Raw genomic sequence first — 13,204 nt, 5'->3', positions numbered from 1 at the left:
GTAGAGTTCTGTAGAGATTGTTGTCCTTCTGGAAGGTTCCCCCATCGCCACAGAGGAACTCTGGAGCTATGTCAGAGTGACCATTGGGTTCTTGGTCACCTCCCTGACCAAGGCTCTTGGAGGAGTTTCGATAATATCCATGTCCTAAAATCATTGACACTCACATGCAATCTTAACACCATGTGCAAAGGGCCTTTGGGTAACGTAGCATATATTCAATGGTATCTCTTTTTCTCACGTAGGCTGCTCAAAAACATTTAAACTTGTTGGCATGCATCCCAATTTATTTATTTTTTTGCCCCACCAAGATTTACATGCTAAAATCGCCACTGTAGCCAAGACTTAATCAATATTTTGTTTTGTCTCATTTATTGATATGGATATAGCCTCTACGTGATGGGGTTGTGCAACGCAAATTACTATAACGAGCCTCCATACAGAGTGGAATTCGCACTCAAACAATCAAAATGCCTAATATAAGTCCGTGCTCCCAAATAGTAGAAATAATGTGATTCATAAGGTTACATGATTCATTAGCCCCACATGGCTATAAAAATAAATTATGCAATTATATGGCCATTAAATAACACACAACACCATGGCATATTTAGATAGTGGAATAGGCCTAGCCTAAATCATATTTACTTTCTGTTTTGCAGCTCAAACGGTTTTTCTAGACAATGCTCTTCTGTGTCTTTATTATATAATTCTCACAGAAGTCATTTGCTGAAGGCCCAAGCCTATACTACGCCATCGACTGGTACAATGTCGTTCTAAAACAAGATCTAGACTTTTATTTTGGAAATGAAACCGGAAGCTGCAAAACAACTCTAACGTCTGGGCAGAGTTGCTTGATTGACTAGCTACATTCGGCTTTGCAGATGTCACATTCCAGACAGACGTTTGTACATATAAAAAAGATCTGTAACCGAGTAAAGGGAGACGTAAAGTAAACATTTAAGTGTAAATGTTCATTCATTGTCGTAACATAGGACGTTTACCGATTTCCTTTTTACGGTTACGTTACATGTTTCACGCACGGCTTTTTTTACGATCATATGTCCCGGAGGAGGAGGAGTCGGTGGCACCAACCCCCTTCTCATGTAATGGGGTTGGGCCGCCCCAAGGATCCCGGAACGTACGGACGGTGTTAGTGGGGGAACAGGAAGTTCCGGACAGAAGCGCACCATTCTTCAGACTAAAGAAAGCGTGCAGTCAAGAAGATAACCCTTGTGTCCGTTTCTATTTATTACTACAGGTATGTAATAGAATGTTTAAACTTTATAATATCGAAAGAACATGTCATACCATGCTAGGTAACAAATCTATTAAGGTAATATCACGTTTGGTTAAGGTTTGATGTGTTATTTTTGTGTCAAACAGAATGAAGAACGTGATAACTACTTGACAAGTTACATAACTAGAGACTTGGTTTGTCTGAGAGGATGTACATACTTTTCTCAAGGTAATTTCATAAAGAGTACATTTATTTGATATTTCTGAGTTCGTTTTGCATTATTGGTTTTGTGTAAAATTCACGAGTTGGAACAATGGCGGCGCCCACTCGGTCTGCGTAAACGGACTTCAGGCAGTGAGGGTGCAGCAGAGAGAGACAATTTGACGGTTGCACTGTTTTGAAGCTGAAAGTAATTATCCGTTTTCGACGTGTAGTAATATTCAGATACATTCAGTTGTTTCAATCTTTATAAATGTTAGTATTTACATTTACGTCATTTAGCTCTATATCTTTTTTGGGGGGGATTAGAAGGATTACTTTATCCTATCCCAGGTATTCCTTAAAGAGGTGGGGTTTCAGGTGTCCCCGGAAGGTGGTGATGGACTCTGCTGTCCTGGCGTCGTGAGGGAGCTTGTTCCACCATTGGGGTGCCAGAGCAGTGAACAGTTTTGACTGGGCTGAGCGGGAACTGTGCTTCCGCAGAGGTAGGGAGGCGAGCAGGCCAGAGGTGGATGAACGCAGTGCCCTTCTTTGGGTGTAGGGACTGATCAGAGCCTGAAGGTACGGAGGTGCCGTTCCCCTCACAGCTCCGTAGGCAAGCACCATGGTCTTGTAGCAGATGCGAGCTTCAACTGGAAGCCAGTGGAGTGTGCGGAGGAGCGGGGTGACGTGAGAGAACTTGGGAAGGTTGAACACCAGACGGGCTGCGGCGTTCTGGATGAGTTGTAGGGGTTTAATGGCACAGGCAGGGAGCCCCACCAACAGCGAGTTGCAGTAATCCAGACGGGAGATGACAAGTGCCTGGATTAGGACCTGCGCCGCTTCCTGTGTGAGGCAGGGTCGTACTCTGCGAATGTTGTAGAGCATGAACCTACAGGATCGGGTCACCACCTTGATGTTAGCGGAGAACGACAGGGTGTTGTCCAGGGTCACGCCAAGGCTCTTAGCACTCTGGGAGGAGGACACAATGGAGTTGTCAACCGTGATGGCGAGATCATGGAATGGGCAGTCCTTCCCCGGGAGTATAGTATGGTGTGAACGGAAATGCTATTGGTTTTGTAACAATATTTTGAAGACAAGGTTATTCAGGAAAATAGTACATAATACAAACAAGCTGCAACCTTGTAATACATGGTTTTTGTCATTTATGCATGTATGTAAATTCAGTATATCTACTATAGATTAAGTGCACTTAAGTTGCATTGCCTAATTTAAAGCATGTACTTTGTGTCTAATGTGAATTAATTAGTGTTTTGTTGCCAATGCTTAGCTACCTGATCCATTGAAATGAGATCAGTGCTTGACTTGTACAGGAGCTCACTGGAGCTGAGAACCGTCACCTCAAATTTCTACTGTTTGAGCTCATGTTCCTCTTATAGAATATTAGCTCAACAGTATTGTGGAGCTCCTGCACATAAATATAAACAGTACTGGCACCTATTTCAAGTCAAAACAAGTCAAACACTGACTTGGATAATTGAACAAGAAGAAATATAATATATTTTTAGAAAATAAAGAAAATGCCAGAACTTTCAAGACTAACTTTTGTGTCTGTTTCTCTTTAATACTACTGCCCAACTAGAATTAAGTCTGAGGCCGGTAACATCAACAGTGAGGACAAACCCAGCCTGCCTCTCTCCTTCCACACTGAGTCCAAACCTACAGTCACTGGGTCCTGATTGTGACAGTGGAGCCCAGTTTGCACTGCAGGATCCAGAGATGGCATCAGTGAAGCTGGAAGACTGCAGTCAAACACTGGAGCTGAATGTCAACATTAAAGATGATGAAGAAGAGGAGGAGAAGATAGAATCTGCTCTTACCATGAGAAACAGATGTCCCTATCTAAGTTTGTTATTCGTTCCAACTTCCCACTGTGAATGAAAGTTGCAGTAGAACTGTTTCAATGAGAATGTAATGTTATTTCATGCTACTGAGACTTGCATGGTTTGACACCAGTATTGTTCTATGAAATGAGTCTGTCATTATTAACTCTTGTGATAGTGAGTGGATGATGTACAGAGCATTCAGAAAGTATTCAGATCCCATGACTTTTTCCATATAATGTTTCCATTGATCATCCTTGAGATGTTTATATAACTTGGAGTTAATCTGTGGTAAATTCAATGAATTGGACATGATTTGGAAAGGCAAACACCTGTCTATGTAAGGTCCCACAGTTGACAGTGCATGTGAGTGCAAAAACCAAGCCATGAGGTCGAAGGAATTGTCTGTAGACCTCTGTGACAGGATTGTGTCGAGGCACAGATCTGGGGAAGGGTACCAAAACATTTCTGCAGCTTTGAAGGTCCCCAAGAACACAGTGTCCTCTCCATCATTCTCTAATGGAAGAAGTTTGGAACTACCAAGACTCTTCCAATAGCTGGCCGGCCAGCCAAACTGAACAAGCTGGGGAGAAGGGCCTTAGTCAGGGAGGTGACCAAGAACCTGATGGTCACTCTGACAGAGCTCCAGAGTTCCTCTGCGGAGATGGGAGAACCTTCCAGAAGGACAACCATCTCTGCATTACTCCACCAATTAGGCCTTTATGGTAGTGGCCAGACGGAAGCCACTCCTCAGTAAAAGGCACGTGAAAGCCCACTTGGAGTTTGCCAAAAGGCACCTAAAGGACTCTGACAATGAGAAACAAGATTCTCTGGTTGGATGAAATCAAGATTGAACTCTTTGGCCCGAATGCCAAGCGTGATGTCTGGGGGAAACCTGGCACTATCCCTACGGGGAAGTATGGTGGTGGCAGCATCATGCTGTGGGGATGTTTTTCAGCGGCAGGGCCTTGAAGACTTGTCAGGATCGAGGGGAAAGATGAACAGAGAAAGCACAGATAGATCCTTGATGAAAACCTGCTCCAGAGTGCTCAGGACCTCCGACTGGGGCGGAGGTTCACAAATCCAACAGGACAATGACACTAAGCACACAGGCAAGACAACGCAGGAGTGGCTTCAGGACAATTCTCAATGTCCTTGAGTGGCCCAACCAGAGACCGGTCTTGAACCCGTTCAAAGTTCTCTGGAGAGTCCTGAAAATAGCTGTGCAGCGACGCTCCCATCCAACCTGACAGAGCTTGAGAGGATCTGCAGAGAAGAATGGGAGAATCTCCCCAAATACAGGTGTGCCAAGTTTGTAGCGTCATACCCAAGAAGACTCAAGGCTGTACTCACTGCCAAAGGGGCTTCAATAAAGTACTGAGTAAAGGGTCTGAATACTTATGTAAATGTGATATTTCAGTTTTTTTTTTTATTTGCAAACATGAAAAAATACTGTTTTACTTTGTCATTATGGGGTATTGTGTGTAGCTTGATGAGGGGGAAAAACATTTGAATCATTTTAGAAAAACCTTGTAATGCAACAACATGTGGAAAAAGTCAAGGGATCTGAATACTTTCCGAATACACTGTTACCCGGTGCAGCCAGCAGACGACTTAGATAATTAATCAGGAAGAAATATAAAATATTTTTAGAGAATAAAGAAAGTGCCAGAACTGTCAAGACAATAACTTTGTGTCCGTTTCTCTTTATTACTACATCAACAGTGAGGACAGACCCAGCCTGCCTCTCTCCTTCCACACTGAGTCCAAACCTACAGTCACTGGGTCCTGATTGTGACAGTGGAGCCCAGTTTGCACTGCAGGATCCAGAGATGGCATCAGTGAAGCTGGAAGACTGCAGTCAAACACTGGAGCTGAATGTCAACATTAAAGATGAAGAAGAGGAGGAGAAGATTGGGAAATCTGTTTCTCATGGTAAGCACAAATTCTTTCTAAGTTTGTTGTTCGTCCCAACTTCCCTCTGTGCATGAAAAGTTGCTGTAGAATGAGTCTGTAGTGACTAACCCTTGTGATGGTGGTGGAGGATGAAATGGCTCATAAGTTTCACTCCTTTTGTACCTTTTTAGTTTTTGACTCGTACCCCCTTTTAGAATAGTTGTATTCTCTTTTTGTGTTGTACAGCCTACTGATATGGATACATGTCACCAATTACAGTAGGAAGAGGACTGGCCATCCCCTTGAGCCTGGTTACTCTCTACGTTTCTTCCTAGGTTCCTGCTTTCTAGGGAGATTTTCCTAGCCACTGTGCTTCTACATCTGCATTGCTTACTCTTTGGTGTTTTAGGCTGGGTTTCTGAAAAGCACTTTGTGACAACTGCTGATGTAAGAAGGGCTTCATAAAATACATTTGATTGACATGTATATCACACCAACTGACTGGTTCTTCTGATGTTGTTCACACAGGAGACCGTGTTGAGACATTCTCTACATCCAGAGAGCAGCAGGAAGATCACAGAGCTAAGAGGTTTCACCATTGCCCACATTGTGAGGAGATTTTGCCATTTCTATCAAAGCTAAAAATACACCTAAAAATACACACAGGAAAGAATCTGTATTCCTGCACTGACTGTGGGAAGAGCTTCACAACATCAACTAAGCTAAAAGTTCATCAGAGAACGCACACAAGAGAGAAGCCTTACTCCTGCTCTGACTGTGGGAAGAGTTTCTCCCGATTGGATAACTTAAACACACATGAACGTATACATACAGGAGAGAAGCCTTACTACTGCTCTGACTGTGGAAAATGCTTTAAAACAACAGCTGAGCTAAAACTTCACCAGAGAACACACACAGGGGAGAAGCCTTACTTATGCTCTGACTGTGGCGTGAGTTTCTCTCGACTGGGCCACTTAAAAATACATGAACGTATGCATACAGGAGAGAAACCTTACCCCTGCTTTAATTGTATAAAATGCTTCACAACATCAACTGATCTAAAAGTTCATCAGAGAACACATACAGGAGAGAAGCCTTACTTATGCTCTGACTGTGGGTTGAGTTTCTCTCGACTGGACCACATAAAACTACATGAACGTGTACATACAGGAGAGAAGCCGTACATCTGCTCTGACTGTGGAAAATGTTTTAAAACAACAGCTGAGCTAAAAGGTCATCAGAGAACACACACAGGAGAGAAACCTTACTCCTGCTCTTACTGTGGAAAGAGTTTCTCTCAACTGGGCCAGTTAAAAATACATGAACGTAAACATACAGGACAGAAGCCTTACTCCTGCTTTTATTGTGTAAAATGCTTCACAACATCAACTGAGCTAAAAGTTCATCAGAGAACACACACAGGAGAGAAGCCTTACTCCTGCTCTGACTGTAGGAAGAGTTTCTCTCAACCGAGCCACTTAAAAAGACACCGAGGTATACATAAAGGGGAGAAGCCTTCCTTCTACTCTGACGATGGAAAATGTTTTAAATCATCAGCGGAGCTAAAAGGTAATCAGAGATCACACACAGGAGAGAAACCTTACTTCTGCTCTTACTGCAGCAAGAGTTTCTCCCGATTGGGTAATGTTAAAATACACCAACGGATACACACTGGAGAAAAGCCTTATCACTGCACTGACTGTGAGAAGAGATTCTCTCAACAGAGCAATTTAAAAAGACACCAAAGTATACATAAAGGAGAGAAGCCTCATCAGTTCTCTCAGACCAGCTAAGATTAGACACTCCACTTAATTATCATAAAATAATTGGCAATGTTGAATTGGATCAAATGAAGAAAGCATAGAACACTATTGAAATCCTATTGTTTCTCACTGTGAGAGAACTGTGCAGAGGGAATTGAGTGTTTATAGAATGTTAGCCTCTCTTTACTTTAGTGATCAGTGTGGTCCTGGTCAGTTTTGGTGTGTTTTGTTAGCTTCTACTGTAAAGATATTGAGATGATCTTGGATTTGCCCTTGGGGTTGAATATCCTCTGTGACACGTCTCACAGTGGATTCTGATGGTTGACTGGGTGGTACTGCTTCCCTCTGCAGTTTTCTGTGGGAATGAGCTGGTAGACACAACATACACTGAGTGTACAAAACATTAAGGACACCTGCTCTTTCCATGACAGACTGACCAGGTGAACCCAGGTGAAAGATATAATCCTTGATGCTGTTTATTTATTATGGATCCCCATTAGCTTTCAGCAGAAAACAAGAAGTGGTGGGCTAGGGAATGAAAACACTGGACACTGGAGAATTTGAACAACATTGCCTGGTCTGATGAATCCCTGATCCTGCTGTTTCATGCTGATGGGAGGACTAGGGTATGGAAAAAAACATGAGTACATGCATTCATGCTGTGTGTCAGCATTGCAGGCTGGTGGTGGTTGTGTGATGGTTTGTTTTCATGGCACACATTGGGCATTTCATGCCAAATAATGTCCCCCTCTACGTCACAATGGGATTCGATAAACTATTAGCGTCCGTTGCTATACCAATGGTGTGATGACCTAATGATTAGAATTTTGGAGATCATTACAGCCTAAATTACGTTCTTTTCATCCTCGCTATGCAAACAAGGCCGATTTCCCCGACAATTTCACTGTTTAAAAGTTTTGTTTAGCTAATAAAATACAAACATGAATTGGTACTACTTTTTGGTACCTTGTTAACATTACAACATGAAATCCATGTCTTAAATGTTGCTACATTTTGGAAATGGCAAAGAACACATGTAATCTGCTTGACACATTAAAGTGTCTTAACTTATAGATCACGAAGTCAGCTAATTTCCATTTGATTCATAAACGGGCTTGTCTGGCTGTCCTGTTTTATTTTAACTGTTATTTTAACCTAGCCCTTGTGGTTGAATATATATATATGTATGTATCTATTGTAGGTCCTAGCATACAACAATGAATAATGTGTAACAAATAAATAACATCAAAGGACACCTGGCAATATTTAAGATTGTAATATATAAACTCTGATTGTTTTTTGGTACAGTTGTTATTCATTTATTTTCACAGATTATTTTTTGTACACACATGGCAAACAGAAATACTTAATTCTGGTGTGTGGAATAAAGAGGTGGGTGCTCTGTGGTTGGGAGGTTCTGCCTGTCACTTGTTCTCAATAGGCAGTCTCGGAAGGGGGATTTGAAGAGGGAGACTGCGAAGTCCAGGCACTGCTGCTCTCTTTGTTCTGAGTGTTTGCAGTGCTAGTAGTTTTTACTTCATCTGTGTATCTCACATATTATATGCCCAGTATGATATGGCTCGCAAACTTTATTAGCAGATAATGACATGACAATAACAGTAGCTTTAAATTATGTAATGAGATGGAGGGGATGAGATGAGTGGGCAGATTGTTGGGAAATCAGAAGTCACTAGATGCAGAATTTCATCTGGAGGGAGAGGAGAGAAAGAGTTAAAAAATGAGGAAGGAGGCAGAAGCAAGAGATGCTTGATCAGGTGCTGTGGCTAATTCTTCCTGTCACTTGTCCTCGACAGGCAGCCAGTCTCAGTCAGGGGTTCAATAACAGGGGCCTGGTTTAGTTGGAAGCCCTCTCACCAGGCCGAGAGAAGGATAAAAAAAAAATGTTTTATCCAGTTTAATTAAGGCCTTTAGCCCCCTACTCTATCTTTGTAGTGTTTTACCTAATGGGGCTTGGATAGGTGTAGCAATGTGGTGATGACTCAACAAATCTACAACCTCCAGATATACAAACACTAACTAGAAACCAATGTCCAATTCCATACCAGTCCTGGCCTAAAATTTGATTTGGAATTGGACACCAAAGATTAATGGTTAGGAAGAAGGGGTTAAGGACCAGTAAGGAACTGGTCAATTGAACATTTTACTTGCAATGAATACATTTAATATGCAAATGTTTACATTTACATCCAATTTGAGCAAATTTCAAATATTTACCAGCAAACAAATGGAAAAATATACAAATATTTACAGATACATATGCTTTATACTTACCAAACAACTTACCAACTTCATTGCCAATATCTGCAAGAAAACACATCTTTATAAAATTTAAAACAATATTACAACAGGTTATTAAGGTTATTTACCATAACATACATTATACAACAAGATGCAATGTAGTAAAATACCTACTGTCTTGAGGCGGGGAGCCGGCCAAGCAGTGAAAACAATGGTGGGGAAAACATCAGACAAAACAGATGACGGACAATGGACACGATGGACAGACAAATTCCCGCACATTGACGACATGAGACAAACAACACACGTTAAAATACTTGCCGCATCTCCTGCACCGGGCCACCCCCTTACCTTCTCTCACATATTTCCAACAGAAGCAGTGGATACTGACCTCTGTTGTGTAGGGTGTGGACACCTTGCGAGGCCTGGACCCAGGACAGGGCCTGGACCCAGGACAGGGACTGGAATCGGGACTGGGAAATGGTGCCAGGTGCACAGCCTGAAAACAAGAGAAAATATGTTTTCTCATGGATTTCTGATGGTATCGTGCCATGGAGGGTTGCTCATCTCTGCAGAGAGTAAGACTGTTTCAAGATGACCTCAGGAGCACCGTGGGTGTTGAAGATGTCCATCATCGCCTTGGAGGTGGCCTCGCCAGTCTTGTCCTTGATGGGTATTATACAACATGAAAATTGCTTTTTTGATTCCAAGCACACTTTTTAATGGGTTACAGGAGGGAATTTAGAGTTAAGCATTACTGACCTTAATGGGTATTGCCTCCACCCACTTGGTGTAATAATCGTTTGCCGTCAGACAACAGCGGTTGCCATTCCTGGATTTCGTGAAGGGTCCGATGAGGTCCACCCCTAACATTTAAAATGTTAGGTTACTTTATTCTTACCCGTATCTGTGTCATACAGTATGCAGTTTTCATATTTGTATGGATACTGACACAAACATTTGATCATATTGAAGTCTGCTGTGGTCAAATAAAGCAACCATTTAAAAAACAACTTATCAATGCAAAATTTGAATCGTGACACACTTACCGATCATGTGCCATGATGAAACAACTTTGATGGGCTTCAACTCCGGCGCCACAGTCTTCACCCTCTCAAACTTCTGGCAGGCTAGACAGGTACTGACCTATAAGCACAAAATTACAAATTGAAACACTGTGTTTGCTCTATGACATTCATCGAAATCATAATATTTTCAAATATAAAAGCATGTGATTTATAAACAAAAGGTTATTTCACTTGCTCAGCTGTCCACATCCTTGACAATCCCACGCCAGAAGAAGCGTAGGTTGGTTTTGGCAATCATGCGCTTCACTCCGAAATGTCCAGCATGCATCTCTGTCAGCATGGCCTCCTCCTCCTCCTTAGTGAAAATCACCGTCCTCTGTGGCTGGGCATCCTTCCCCGTAGATACATGTGTGTCATGACTTTCCCTCCTGGGTGAGGATCAAAGAGAGCCCCCCCTCCCCTCCCACCAGAGAGGAAGGGGGGGAAGTTGGCTAGTTTTATGACGGTCGTAAATACCTTGCAGGAACTCTCTCTTGTGCACTGCAGTATGGAGAAGTCAAAAATCCTTTGTGTGTAGAGAGAGACTGCCCCAAAACTTTAACATCAAAATGTTGGACATTGAAACAATATTTATTATGTAAATAATGTGGGAAATGTTCGGGAGGGACTTAAAGAACAATCATGTCAAATCAGTTGTTGATTTGTGATATCATTAAAGACGTTAGAACGGAAACATTGTAACTTTAAGAGCTTTCACAATGTATATGTCAGAGTTACATCTAAATGTTGTAATACTTATATGATTAAATGAAACTATTTGTGAAAAGATGAAATGTGATTTTAGCCTTCTAAATGAGATCATTTTTTTTCATATAGACTTTTGCCAAGTCAGTAACCACGCCCACGTGAGCTCAGACATTGTGGCAATGTGATGGAACCGCCCTCCAAGATGAGTGCTTAAAAAGATTTGCTTTAGAATTAACATATTAGACCAGTACATTGATGGGTTGCTACTGACATGTAAAATGGTTTAAAACTACCAGATCAGACAGCGTGGAGCGGTGGCTACACGGCTGACAAATGGTTTAAAACTACAACAGACAAAGTAGGCAGACGGTAAGCCGGACGTCACGAATGGTTAGACTACCAGAATATGTGCAGTGCGAGCTGAATACATTAGAAATGGTAAGACCCTCAAACTCTCGAGTTAAAAACATAAAGACTGCATCGGAACATTCAGTCTGCAGCTGTTTAAGTACTTTAGTCATGTAAATTCGATCGAGAACCACCTCATGTACCTTTTTGAAGGATCCAGTCTAACGAAGACGAGAGGGGAAGAACATTTCCCTCTCACCACTGTGTGGTACTCGGATGTATCCATTCTAACGAACACTTTCAGAACAAAGAAGCCTACTACAACTACTAAGGACATGGTGACCTCAGAGACTTTCTGTCAAACTATTTGTCACAGACGGATCGGGTGATTTCAACAGAGAGAAACGACAGACATACAAACGTAAATGACCGTATTATTCAACTGTATGAACGATAGTTGAATTCCTTTGCATCTTCTTCTCCTGCTTTCTCCCCCGTTTCATTGTGTAACAAGCCGTCATATCGGATTAGTCCTCTAGGGACTTTTCATTGCATCATGTTAGTAATCAACGTATAATCTATTCTGTGTGATTATTTAGTTAGTTAGTAAATAAATAATTAAGCCAATTTGTGTATCGCTGATTCATCATCTAGACTAGGGTTCGTGCAGATATCCAAGAATTTTGCAACGTTCAGAATGTGACTGATATGAAGTAAAAATACATGAATAAGTGACTTATCTAAACTGAGCAAAAAAAGAAACATCCCTTTTCAGGAACCAGTCTTTCAAAGATAATTCATAAAAATCCAAATAACTTCACAGATCATCATTGTAAAGGGTTTAAACACTGTTTCCCATGCCTGTTCAATGAACCATAAACAATTAATGAACATGCACCTGTGGAACGGTTGTTAAGACACTAACAGCTTACAGACGGTAGGCAATTAAGGTCACAGTTATGAAAACCAAGGACACTAAAGAGGCCTTTCTACTAACTCTGCAAAACACCAAAAGAAAGATGCCCAGGGTCCCTGCTCATTTGCGTGAACGTGCCTTAGGCATGCTGCAAGGAGGCATGAGGACTGCAGATGTGGCCAGGGAAATAAATTGCAATGTCCGTACTGTGAGATGCATTAGATAGTGCTACAGGGAGACAGGACGGACAGCTGATCATCCTCGCAGCAGCAGACCACGTGTAACAACACCTGCACAGGATCGGTACATCCAAACATCACACCTGCGGGACAGGTACAGAATGGCAACAACAACTGCCCGAGTTACACCAGGACCGCACAATCCCTCCATCAGTGCTCAGACTGTCCGCAATAGGCTGAGAGAGGCTGGACTGAGGGCTTGTAGGTCTGTTGTAAGGCAGGTCCTCACCAGACATCACCGGCAACAATGTCGCTTATGGGCACAAACCCACCGTCACTGTTCACTGACGAGTCACGGTTTTGTCTCACCAAGGGTGATGGTCGGATTCACGTTTATCGTCGAAGGAAGGAGCGTCACACCGAGGCCTGTACTCTGGAGCGGGATCGATTTGGAGGTGGAGGGTCCGTCATGGTCTGGGGCGTTGTGTCACAGCATCATCGGACTGAGCTTGTTGTCATTGCAGGCAATCTCAATGCTGTGCGTTACAGGGAAGACATCCTCCTCCCTCATGTGGTACCCTTTCTGCAGGCTCATCCTGACATGACCCTCCAGCATGACAATGCCACCAGCCATACTGCTCGTTCTGTGCGTGATTTCCTGCAAGACAGGAATGTCAGTGTTCTGCCATGGCCAGCGAAGAGCCCGGATCTCAATCCCATTGAGCACATCTGGGACCTGTTGAATCGGAGGGTGAGGGCTAGGGCCATTCCCCCCAGAAATGTCCTGGA

At 42.5% G+C, this 13,204-nt stretch overlaps 2 protein-coding genes and 1 long non-coding RNA gene across 7 annotated transcripts in view; 1 reads left to right on the top strand and 2 right to left on the bottom strand.

Annotated features, from left to right (window-relative positions):
• Nucleotides 1–13,204, bottom strand: part of LOC115179515 (zinc finger protein OZF) — a 919,448-nt gene that overhangs the window by 175,636 nt on the left and 730,608 nt on the right. The gene's annotated exons all lie outside the window — the stretch shown is intronic.
• The window catches only part of LOC115179539 (gastrula zinc finger protein XlCGF17.1-like), a 558,171-nt gene that overhangs the window by 121,874 nt on the left and 423,093 nt on the right, over nucleotides 1–13,204 (bottom strand). The window lies entirely within an intron of this gene.
• Nucleotides 1,091–3,128, top strand: LOC115179559 (uncharacterized). The gene is made up of 3 exons (XR_003872938.1): nucleotides 1,091–1,258; nucleotides 1,384–1,465; nucleotides 3,039–3,128. It is a non-coding gene; the product is annotated as an uncharacterized LOC115179559 (long non-coding RNA).

The sequence above is a fragment of the Salmo trutta genome, chromosome 39 (genome assembly GCF_901001165.1).
Source record: "Salmo trutta chromosome 39, fSalTru1.1, whole genome shotgun sequence".
Lineage (NCBI taxonomy): Eukaryota > Metazoa > Chordata > Actinopteri > Salmoniformes > Salmonidae > Salmo > Salmo trutta.
The sequence above is the reverse complement of the archived record's forward strand: the minus strand, read 5'-3'. Positions and strand labels throughout refer to the sequence as shown.